Source organism: Oppia nitens, unplaced genomic scaffold (genome assembly GCF_028296485.1).
Source record: "Oppia nitens isolate AA-2021 unplaced genomic scaffold, nextdenovo-longstitch-racon4-pilon3 scaffold4_pilon_pilon_pilon, whole genome shotgun sequence".
Classification (NCBI taxonomy): domain Eukaryota; kingdom Metazoa; phylum Arthropoda; class Arachnida; order Sarcoptiformes; family Oppiidae; genus Oppia; species Oppia nitens.
In genome coordinates, this window is record NW_026533232.1 from 5,805,140 (window position 1) to 5,818,084 (window position 12,945).

The following is a 12,945-nucleotide window of genomic DNA, read 5'->3' on the forward strand; positions in this document are numbered from 1 at the left end:
GTAATTTATGATAAGGTTTTTTTAGATTATTATATTTGTTTATTTTATAAGTTTAGAACAAACAATGAAAATGTTAATTCAAATTAATTTTTATTACAATATTTGTTTGAAACTTCTTTTATATGAAATATATTTTGTGTAATGAGTCTCAAACTTTTGGTTTATGTTTTATAATAAATATTAATAATATTAATATTTAGTTTATAAAATAATAACTATAGTTTGCTTTCCCTTTTTCAATTAAAATAGTTAATAAGTTTTTAGTTTTTAAAAGTAATTTATATATTTTAAAAGTTATTACAAGGTTTTTGTTTTAGTTGATACGATCTTAAATTACATAATATAATTTCATAATATTGATAGACTAATAGAGGGACAGTATTGTAAAAGTTTATTAATAGTATTAATTCATTTTACATTACATTTTTAAATTAAACTGAAGGCGGACTCAAAAAAAACAAGAGAAAGAATAATACTCTCATCTCTGATCCATATTAAGTATAAAATAAAAAATAGTATAATATATATATAAAAAAATTGATAAAAAGGGCGTATTTTTAATTTGTGATTCATGTCAGCAAAAACATTAATTTGAAATTTTGAGCAATAATTCATCGAAAAATAATTTTTTCTCGTCTCACTCCTAAAAAGTTTTGACTCATATGAAACATTGATTGTGTTATTTTTGCGTTTAAATTGTATGCAATACATGAAAACATGTATTTGTGATGCTTATCTCAAACTTGATACACTAATATATGATATAATATACAGTAATATAGTACTGAACATATATATATATATATATATATAATTTTATTGTTTGTTATCTCTCTCTCACTCTATCCATACATTACTTTATTAGTAGTGTTGTACAGTACTGTGGTATACAAATTAGTTTTTGTGTTTCTATAGAGTAATTCACTAAACATTTTATAACTTATTCCGTTTTAAATGCTTTTACTATAAATATATACATATGTAATGTTTTTATTATTATTGTTATTATTATTTAAAATAGTGTTCACTAAATAATCGGTTGCTATTCGTTACCAAATAGAAATGCTTAAATTTTTATAATACATACAGATTTAATTGTTTTTCATTGTATTTCAATATTTTTATACAAATGTTATTCTCTTTGTGTTTCTCATATATTTCTCTCTCTCTCTCTCTCTCTCTCTCTCTCTCACTCACTCACTCACTCACTCACTCATTGGAGTTATTGAAGTAATGTTTATTATAATAACTTTTTATTTTACACAACTATTAGCATTAGTATTGCATTATTGCATAATTTAATAAAATATAATTTAAATTGTGTGTATCACCTGAGAGACGATTGGTTTTATATGATATGTGTTTGAATTTATTAATATATAAGCAATTATTTTGTAGTCATTATAGTTTTTAAAAGTTAAATAAACACTTAAATTGAAAGATAAAGTTAAGAACAATTAAAAAATCATAAATTAAGACAATAAGAAATTTATTAAACGAAAACTTATAATATATGAAAAATATTCATAATTTTTTGGGTCATATTATTAAAAACAATTATAATTTTTCTTCTTCATTATAATTGTAGTTATTTTATCTAATGAAATGCACCCAAAATTTTTTATTTAAAAATATAAAAGAAAAATTTAATTAAAATTTCAAAAATATAAATCTCTTATGCATTATATAGACTGACATTTTACAAAACTTCAAATTTATACTGTATTGTTGTTTATGTATATTATATTTACATAACAAACTTGGCCTCCGATTATTTGAAGGCATTTTCTTATTAAATATTTTTTATTTTAATTATATATCTTAGAGAGTGAGAGATATAAATCGATTCAAGTGTTTAATTAATTCCTAATCTACTTTATAATATAATTTATAATTTGTTTTGTTTGAATATATTATGCATTAAACTAAATATAATACACTATATTTTGTTTTGTTGTTTTAAAAAAATTAAAATTTAATCCATACTATGATTTATATTTTAAAAATTATCCCATAAAATCTTTTGTGTAATATAAAATTAGAATGTATTGTTTTTAAATTAAGTAAACTCGGTTAAAAAAACTATGAAATTAATATTACGTAACTTAAATTATGTTTTTAAAATTAAAAAAAACATTTCATTAAAAATAATTATCATAATCATTTAACGTTTTTAAACAATTATGTTTTAGTTGTAGACTTTTAAAATTATTTAAAATCCATATTTAAATTTGTCTTTGGAAATTTTGAAGAGTTATATAATACAACAATTTTATATATTATCAAAAGTTAAGCATTTTTAAACAAATACAATAATACAAATTATTTTATCTCTTTTATCACTTATCAAAATTTTATTTTTATTATAAATATAATTGTATTTAATCAATGTTTTCAAGTTTTTTTTGTTAAAAATCAAAGTTCAGTTAATAACAAATCATAAATTACTGTACATTTATTTAAATATTATATTGTAATACTATCAAAGACAAAATAAGTTGAAAATTTATAAAAATGACATTTTTACAAATGATTTTCTTTGTATTTAAAAATATAATATTAATAATAAAAATATAAATAAGTTAAATGTTATATTTATTTAAAATATAATTAAAGAATAACACTAAGCTCTGGTAATCTAAATGCTATATTGGATGACAAACTAAATTAAAAATAATAATAAAGTGAATTCATTGGTTTGAAACGAAATGATAAAAAATATAGAAAAAAAAGTTTCCATAAATTTATTTTCAAAGCAATTAAATTAAATATTTATTGTATAAAAAGTAATAGTTTAGTACATTTAAGCAAATTATTTTTTAGAGAGAGAGAGAGAGAGAGGAGTTCAAAGTTTTGCCACAAAACAGGAGAGTATTTATATTTTTAAGCCGTAAACAATATATTTAATAGATGTCTGTATATTTTAAAACCTATATAAAACAACTATAACTATATTACTTGACTTTAAATGAGATAATAAAATATCACTATATTATACAGAGAATTAATTTAAATGCTTCATTCAATTAGGACCACATTTATTATATTTATTTAATATATATTTTAAAAACAAATATTTAGGATGTATTACCTTTTGTTTACAATATTATATATATAGTAAGTTTATATAAAATTTAAAGACTACCTGTAATTTAAAAATTTTTCTTTAAATAATATAAGTATAAAATATCAAAAATATTTTTGTTAAAGATGTCTTTAATAAATGTTTTTTGCTTTAGCCATCAATTTGTAATCACATTTAATATAGTTCTCATATAATTTTAAGAAACTTAATGTAACAACAACTGTAAAATTGCTGAAAATATTTTATAATAATTTTAATTAATATTAATGAGTTATTTTTTTGAAAAGCACAGAAAACCCATTTATATTATTCTTTAGGTTTTATGAAATATTTATCATTTAAAATACACTATATTTTGTAGTTATTTTTCATTTTAATTTAAATATTGAACTAATTTTTTCATTAAAAATCACAACTAAAATGTTGTAATTTTGTTGACAACACATCTAATATATTTAAAAATTATATTACTGTATATGACTATTATAATTATTATTAACATATTTGTTAAAATTTCAAATAGTCTGATGAAACCCAAGCGTTTTAAGCGATTTACATGGCTTTAGAGTAAATAAAAAATTTCAATTAATTTCTCATATAATTTAATTTGAGTTAAAGAGTTTGATTAAAGAACTTTAATTAAGAACTTGTTTTTCAATTTTGAACCGTATTTTAACATAAAATGTTATGTTTTATGCAGATTTTTGAGCTCAAAAAAATCATTTGCTTTTCACTATATTATTTGAACACAAAATTCTTGTATATCTATACTCTTATAAAATCAATCATTAATTAGAAATTATAAAAAGAGTAAAACAAAAGTTAAATATAAAAAAGTTTATAATAAATGATTATTCGCTTAATTGAGTTCAAACATAACAAGCAGTAGAATATTGACTGCAATATTGCTTTATAATTACTTGTCGTACATTAGATTTTGATTAATTTCGCAAAAATTGGCATTTTTTGTGTGATAGCGATGTTTTGCTTTTACATATCTTATACAAAAAAATATTGCCTTAAAAAAGGCACAAAACATTTTATAGTAGTAGTAGTAATAATAATAATAATAATAAACAGTTTTAATTACTCAACCGAATTACCTATTATTTGATTTTGTTTTTAAAATATTTTTACGTCTAATTGAAAATTGTGTATAAAAATTATAATTAGTTTTTCTTAGTCGAAGTTTTAGCCATTAATTTTGTTTTGAGGTTCTGATAGTAACGACATATTTGTCAAAACTTTCCCCAAATATGAATGTAATCTATCATTATATGCTCCTCTCTCTCTCTCTCTCTCTCTCTCTCTCTCTCTCTCTCTCTCTCTCTCTCTCTCTCTCTCTCTCTCTCTCTCTCTCTCTCTCTCTCTCTCTCTCTCTCTCTCTCTCTCTCACTCACACACACACACACACACACACACACACACATATATATATATATATACACACACAACACTTACTACTTTACTATTTTTGATGAGAAACATGAGATTAAAACATTTTCCTTAAAGAATAATAGTTTAATAATAGTTTTTATATGTAATTTGATATTCTGTTTAAAACAATCCGGTCTTTCTTTTGCAATAAAATAGCAGTTTATTTGATTTGAATTTACATTCATTACAATAATAAAATCATATAAAATGTGATAAATTTAAATGATTTGTTTATTCCGTTTATTCAAAAATAATTATTAAAAACAATAAATAATAAGAAATACAATATTTTTTAATTGTTAAGAAATGTATAGCAATATTAATTGATACAAAATTGTAGTGTTGTTTGATATAATTACTTATAAATCAATTATGAATTTGTTATAATATTCTTATCTAATTCCGGAGCAACGCATCCGCTTAAAAACTATTGATTATGACTTACATTATAATAGAGTACTGTATATTAATATAAATTTTTATATTATTGTTGTTGATCTCAAATATCTTTTTCTAACCGTTTTTAATTGGATATTATAATGAGACCATTCCTTTACATACTCTTCTATCATAAAAACAAATTTATACAAAATTATGATTTTTTTCAATAATTTTTATTCTCGTTCATTACTAGTTTGCCTTTTATATTATAATAAACTTTTAATTCCATACAACAAAATATATAACAAAAAAATTAAGATAATTAATATGCCTTCAAAAAATTGCTCGTTTATTGTTGTTTAATAACAGCTAATAAATAATATATATTTATTATATTATACATATATTATATATACTGTAGAATGTATTTAAAAAAATATATCAGGAGTGAAACACACAGCAAACAATGCGAAATGAGATTTTAGACTTTTTAAATAGTCTCAAAAATCTGTTAATAGTGTTAACTATATTACTGTACTATATAACGGTATTATGGTATATAATATCGATAACATATTTTATAACAAAATTTGTAATCCTCTTTCTATTATACTATTTTATAAAAAATAGATTGAAAATCATTTTTATAACTTTTAAACAACAATATCTAATTTTTTGTTTAATTAAAATAAGCTTTTAGTTACTAAAATCTATTGAATCTCTCAAAAATGTTTATAAAATAAGTTTCAATGCACTTATGGGACTTTTTTTTCTATGTTTTGATTATTCCCAACAGATAATAATTAATAGATAACAAAATCAGCCATAATTGACACTACTATTAATAATTACTATTATTTACTACTGTTTATCGCTATCGAAACCAATGGTATAACTTATTATACAATGTCTGTACAGTTATTTAATTACTATCTATGGTATGTGTGCCCAATGCTTAATACCATTTGTACCCTCACTTACACAACAACCATAATATATGACTACATGTGATTTACTGATATAATGTATACTATATATGACAGTCTATGGCCATTCCCTTCAAATAACAGTGTGTTTCACTTTTAAGTCATTCACATCTCAACCAAGAGTGTGAATATAAAAACTTATTATATTAAGAAATTTTATTACATATTATAATAAACTGTTAGCTCACAGCACATGCCTAACTATGAATAAGATAATTATTTTTTATTTGTATTTCAATATTTAATACACTATATACATGTATAATATATTATATTGCAATAACCTATAAATGTTTTAAAATTGAGCATTATAAGTTATAACTTATAACTATTAAACATTTTTTCAAACATAAATAATCATTTGTTGATATTATCACAGCAACGATATGTCAAACGAAAATATTATTCAATAAAATATAGTCTGAAATGTTTGTTTAAAACAGAGAATTTTGATTAAAGATTACTAACTAAAAGCTATTGTTTAAACACTTTTTCAGTTTTTAAGAAAATCATACAAATGAATCATTTTTACTATTTTTATGAATAATGATCTCAGACTTAATACTCTAATAATTTTGATAACACTGTTATAGATAAGTTAATATTAAATTATATTGTATTTATATTCAATTTTACATTATTTAACAACTAATCTAATAAAAATATTTCGTTTGAAAAACTATTTCTTTTTCAATTTGTCATCAAAAGTGATATAAAAATTACTTTATTTCAATAAAAAATTATTTGTCAAACAATAATAAAAAATAATTTATAATAATGTGATTAAAATTTAATATAAATAAAATGACAATTATAAAGAATTACAAAGCATTTTATTTTGCAATTATATTTATTATTTTATTTTTAAAAATTTATTTCGTCTAATATTCTCATACATTATTAATCTAACGATATAATGTATCTAAGGTTATACAGGTATGAAATTTTTAATTTAAAAATTATAACTGAAATGGAAAATTTATCATTAAATTTTATTGTTATTTTATCATAAATTTATTGACGCAAATATCTAATTTATTTGCACTATTTTTTAAGAAAACAAATAATTATTAAATAAATTTTAATATATTTATGAATTGGCAAAACAACTAAAAACAAGACAAATGAGACTTTAAACTTATTTTGCTAAACATTAATATTACTGATATTTATTACTTAAAATATTTGCAGTGATTTCACATATAATTAATTTCTTATCGCAATTTCAGGATTTAAAATTTACAGTTAATCACATAATCACAGCGTTGCCTGTTATCCATTGTTAACGGCATTTGGGTACAAAAATATGATATAAATATTACAATATATTTATGAATTATTTTGAATTTTATAACACTTTTCTAACCGGATATCCGAATAACATTTAAAATTCATTTCAAACTCTAATTAATACCAAACATTGAGAAAATTCTTATTTAATATTAATTATATACAACTTATTATAGTAAAAACTATAACTAATTATAAATAATATCATATAAAGTAGTTTTCAAACCTCACAAAAGTCGTTTTCGTTGAGTTATTGATAAATATTTTCAAGTTATATATATATTGTGATTTGGTTTGTTGTCTGACAGGAGAAGCACTCGTTAAAAGAGTTGTTTCACACTTTGTTAACCAAAAAAAAGTTTTATTTCACAACAATAGTAGGCTTTCCTTCAAGGCTTAAGTTAAGTTAGTTAGTTATGGGTCGCACTGGTAGTAGAACTTTGCCTCTTAGGACTTCCCAAATCAATGATTTTCACTACTTATTTAAAAATGTGTTGTTTTCTGTTAAGAAAAATTTATTAAAATGTTTTTTTATCAGAGAAAACACCACTAAATAAAGTGATGATTGCAATGTAATGATAATATGTTTTTATAAAGTGTCTCTATATATAACATATATATTTATATATACAGTATATACTGATAACTATATACTATATTTAAACGGTATATAAGTGTAAATATAACACACAGTTGTATGTCTTTTAATAACTATACAAATTGATTATTATTATTATTATTATTATTATTATTATTATTATTATTATTATACATCTATATATACACAGAGATTATATATACTATTCTATAGTTTGTTGTGATATATAATGTGGTGTGAAATGAGTCGTCACTCCAACAGTTGAATAGTGAATGCAATGAGAGGTTTGACTCGTATTTATGTCAACTATAGTGAAGAAAAAGAGAAACAATGAGTTATATATTCATTATATAGTTATATATAGTATTTAAATGTATATAAATATATGTAATATTAATAATAATAACTGAGAGGTGGAGAGACATAGACAGAGAGCAAATCAATTACGCATTCAATTCATTACTCATTTTTTTTATATATATTTATATATTAGTCGTGTCTTTCACTCACTTTTGTCGACAATTACTACACAAATGAACGGCTTATACGAGGGATTGGGAGACAAACACTCGCTTTACTTAAAATACTAAATACAGTATATATTTTGTAGTAATAATGCAATTGATTTTCATTTTATTTTTGAAATTATTATTTTCATAAATATTAGTTATTGTGTTAATTATAATTATTAAAATTTTTAATCTAAATTTGCAATTTCATAAACTATTATTTATATATAATATAATAGTTATAAAGAGTGATAAACTGTGCATTTGATTAGTTGCACAGCACAGGGATGTCGACAATGTATAGTCAAAGTGTATACCAAACTATTAGCGAATCGATTTGCGGTTTAAAATTATTATGAAAATTACTGATTATAAAATTGAAAACAATATAATAATATAAGGCTATAATAAAAGCACTGTTTTCTCGGCTTTTTATTTACTTATTATTAAAACTGTTTAACTTTTCAAATGATCTGACAGATTATAAACACTAAACTTATTTAAACATATAAATTATATACAGTCATATCCCTTATATATACAAATTTATATATTTTCAAAAATACACATTTTTCAACTTACTTCAAAATAGTCATAACATACACACACACATATACACACACACACACATACACACACATACACATACACACACACACACACGCACACATGCACACACATACACACTTATCACAACAAAGTAATGGTAACTAATATAAGTAGTGGTGACTCTGGTAACAAACATAAAGTTTGAAAAAGTGTTGATAATATTTGAAACTTTGAAATGCAATGAGAGGTTTTAGAGATTGAGATAATGACGAGAAAAGTTTTATCGTGTTTTATGAGTTACTCAATAGAGTTGTGTTAAAATTTGTTGCCGTATTTTTCATAGATAAAAATTTTATGATTATATGATTATAATTGTATTTTTAAATATATTATTATATTAATATCAAATACTGTATTGTAGTTATATGTCTACAACAGTATAGCAATATAACATGACTTAATAACTAAATCTATATTTGCTATTATCCAAATGCTTTGCAAAACAGTGATAAAAATTAAAGCTTTTTTAGAGTTTAGCGCTGATAACACACACACGCGTTGTAAAACATTTTGTAATAATTAATATAAGCCCTAAAATATATTATTAAAATTAATTTTGGAATTTAATTTTTTGTTTGTTTGAGGACCACTTATAGTAACTTTTTTTTGTAAACATTTTCAAGTGATTTTGATATTTTGTTAGATATATATATATATATATATATAGAGTTACAGATTAATTAATTAATTATTAGAAAATTAATGAAATCTTTAATTAAATTTAAGATATTTTGTAAATTGTAAAATAAAACTTACTTTTTAAAAACTTTATCAATGCTATAGACTATATATAATTTACTTTAGAAATATAAAAACTAAGAAGTATTGTAAATCATTTTAAATTTACTTTTTTCATTGCAATTATAATGTTTGTCTTATCACTAAAAAAATTAAAAGCAAATACACAATAGTGAAAAACTAATGTAGATATACTGTATGTATAAATTATATCTATTTAAGTCCTTAATATTTTTATAGTTAATTATTCATCAAAAACTTTATTAAAGTTTTATTACTTTTCGTTTTTTTATTGCATTTTAATATTTGAACTACAATTTTGATAACAATTTTCTAGACTAATCTCACAAAACAATTTTAGTTTACTGGCGACTGATTTGCACACAATGTTTGCATTTATTATATGATAACATTTTTTTTATACAAACACTAAATAAAATTTGTTTAAAATGTAATAACATAAATGTTATAATATATATATACTTCATAAATCGACTTTTTATATGAAAATTTTCAATGATATTTAAAAGATTAGTGTTTAATGCTTTTTTGCATCAAAAATAGTATCTGTTTTTCAATTCATTTCATTTTAAAGCAAAATATGAGAGAAGAAAGCATTTCTTTATTAAATTGTGTTTTTATTTTTACAATTTTTCATTCCATTAAAATGTTTAAAATATAGTTTCCTCTAATTCAATAAATAAGGAATTCAATCATTTTTCATATTTCAATGACTTTACAAAATAAATATTTAACAAAGTTTATCATTCAAGTGATATAAACTCTCTAAAGTATTTTATATGTTAAATGTCATAACATTTTAAATGTAAAACATTATCATTATTTAACACTAGATATTATATAACTTTCTTTAAAAATTGAAACTTTTATTTATATTATGATGAATGATTTATTGATATATTAAATACAATATTAAATAGACTCACCTTAAAGGAAATCGACAATAAATACAATAAGATGTGAATTTAAAGCTTTGTTTGCCTTAAAATTTGTTGTCTCTGTTTATAAATAAAATATTTTTATGAGAAATTAGATAATTGTTTTTTACGTTTACTACAAATGATTGAAATGATTAAGTAATTTTAGGATTAGCTATAGATTTTGATAAATTGAGTTATCTATGGAAAGTACAGTTGATTGACATTAATTTATATAATTTATTAATTGAGGTCCGATTCTGGACTCTAGATCTTCACACGGGTTAACCGCTTAAACATATGAACTGAGAGGGACTTAATGGTCATTTGAGTCAATTACTTGTCAACAATTACATAAACACTACACTTTTAGTGGACTCTATGGGTAGTATTAATTGGACACAACCTATTAAGCTGTTAGTAGTGTTTGTTGTTTAGTGTCAGTACAAAAGGGATTGTGTTTGATATGCAATAATTTGCTTCACATGGAAACCATGCGTCACATCACATATGATAAACTGGAAACTCCTAACTGGCATAACCTTTATATATATGTACTTATATTGTGGTTCACCACTGCCTGTCTGGACGTTCATTCAATTGCAACACCACATGCTTTGAACACAACAAACGATTGCATTGTTTGTTGAAAAAGTTTACACAACAATAGCAATAAATACAAACTTATAAATATATTTGAAAAGTACTTACAATTTATATAGTATTAATATCATCGAAACTCAATCGGTTGCGAAAAGCAATGAGAAAGTTATGAGAAATACTTATAAAAAGTGCCGTAAATTTTTAGTAAAACTGTTAAACGCTTGAAAATAGCGATAATTTAACGCAATTTATGCCTCTTTTTGTTTAAATAAAAGTTTCCAAACACTGCTCTGATTTATGATAAGTCAATGCAAGTGCTGAGACAAAGAGTAGTTAAGATCACTGGTTGGTTAGCACTGGTATTGAAAGACATTTAGAGATGTGTGTGTTTGTGTGTGAAGTCGACAATTGCGTAACTGTTTAGCTAACAGTGTGCACAGTTATATAAGTTATGTGATGAATGAATCCACAAGTAGTGCACCTCTATTAGTATGAGAAATGTTTCGCACAGTTAGAGCTATCAATGAAAAAAAACTATTGTCTGCTAAGTGTTGATTACTTAGTATTGACACTGAAAGTTATGCTAACTATAGGTTTGGATAAATAAATACAAGAGTAATGAGTCTCTCGCTTATGAGTTCAAAACCACATATGAAAACAATGGGACAGTCAGTCAGTGATTTAAAAATTAAAGCGTTTTTATATAAGCGCTCGTCTCATAGGCAATGGTTGCACGAGTCGGTGCTTAATTAAAAATGTTCACAACTACTAACTATCCCTATCCAATACATAACATCCTTATCCATTGCCTCATAGCGCTTGCACTCATAACCAAAACAGTATAGTTTGTATATACAGTGCAATTAGAGAGTGTAGGAAATTATTAGTTGTGTATTAAATTTGATTCAAGAGAGCACTGGGAGAGAGACTATGGTGTGAGACTGCACTGACAGCCAGAGAGCGACTCTTAAAATATTAATTTTGTCAGAGCATAGCATAGGAGAGCAAAGCAACGCTAAATTTAATTATATCCTCTTTAACTACAACAACGAGAAGGCACAGTCAGGAAAGGGGAAAGTAAGCGCTTATTGCCCACACTTTTTTAAAACTTCTAATTACTAACTATAATATCATACCCCATATTATACACTGGTTTACTATATAGTAATGTGTGAGCACTGGGTGCAGCCACTACTCTATAGTGAACATAGCTTTATATAAAACAATATATTTTGCTATAATTTGGTATATGAGTGGTGAGCACTTTGACAAATAGAGAAGCCAAAGAGTAAGCAAACTAAGATATGCCTATTTTGTTGGCTCACAGACTACAAACAGCCCATCAGTGAGTCCTGTATATGAATACAACCACATATACACACTGACACGACTATCCTCTCACATGTATAGATGTATGTATTTTTGATATAAATTTGTAACACTGGTATGGATTGAAAGGTTGAAAATTTAATTAAGACTTCATTTTCCTTAGGCGGCATAGAATTAAGAATTCTTGTTTTTATATTAAATGAGAAATGCCTTTACACCCGGCGCTACATTGCCAACCATACTAACTACAGCACTGGTAGTATCAGTGATGCGAGAGCCTCAATGTTGAGCTCCAATTTCTAATTTGCATTTTAATCAAATACTAATTTACATTTTAATCAAAATGAGAGGATAGACATCGAGAGAGGACTGCACTTCTTTTCCCTCCCTTAACACCGCTTCACACACACACACACACACACACACACACACACACACACAC

General features: G+C 23.1%; 1 protein-coding gene across 1 annotated transcript in view; it reads left to right on the forward strand.

Moving 5' to 3' along the window:
- The window catches only part of LOC128960473 (protein starmaker-like), a 35,990-nt gene that overhangs the window by 1,089 nt on the left and 21,956 nt on the right, over positions 1–12,945 (forward strand). The window lies entirely within an intron of this gene.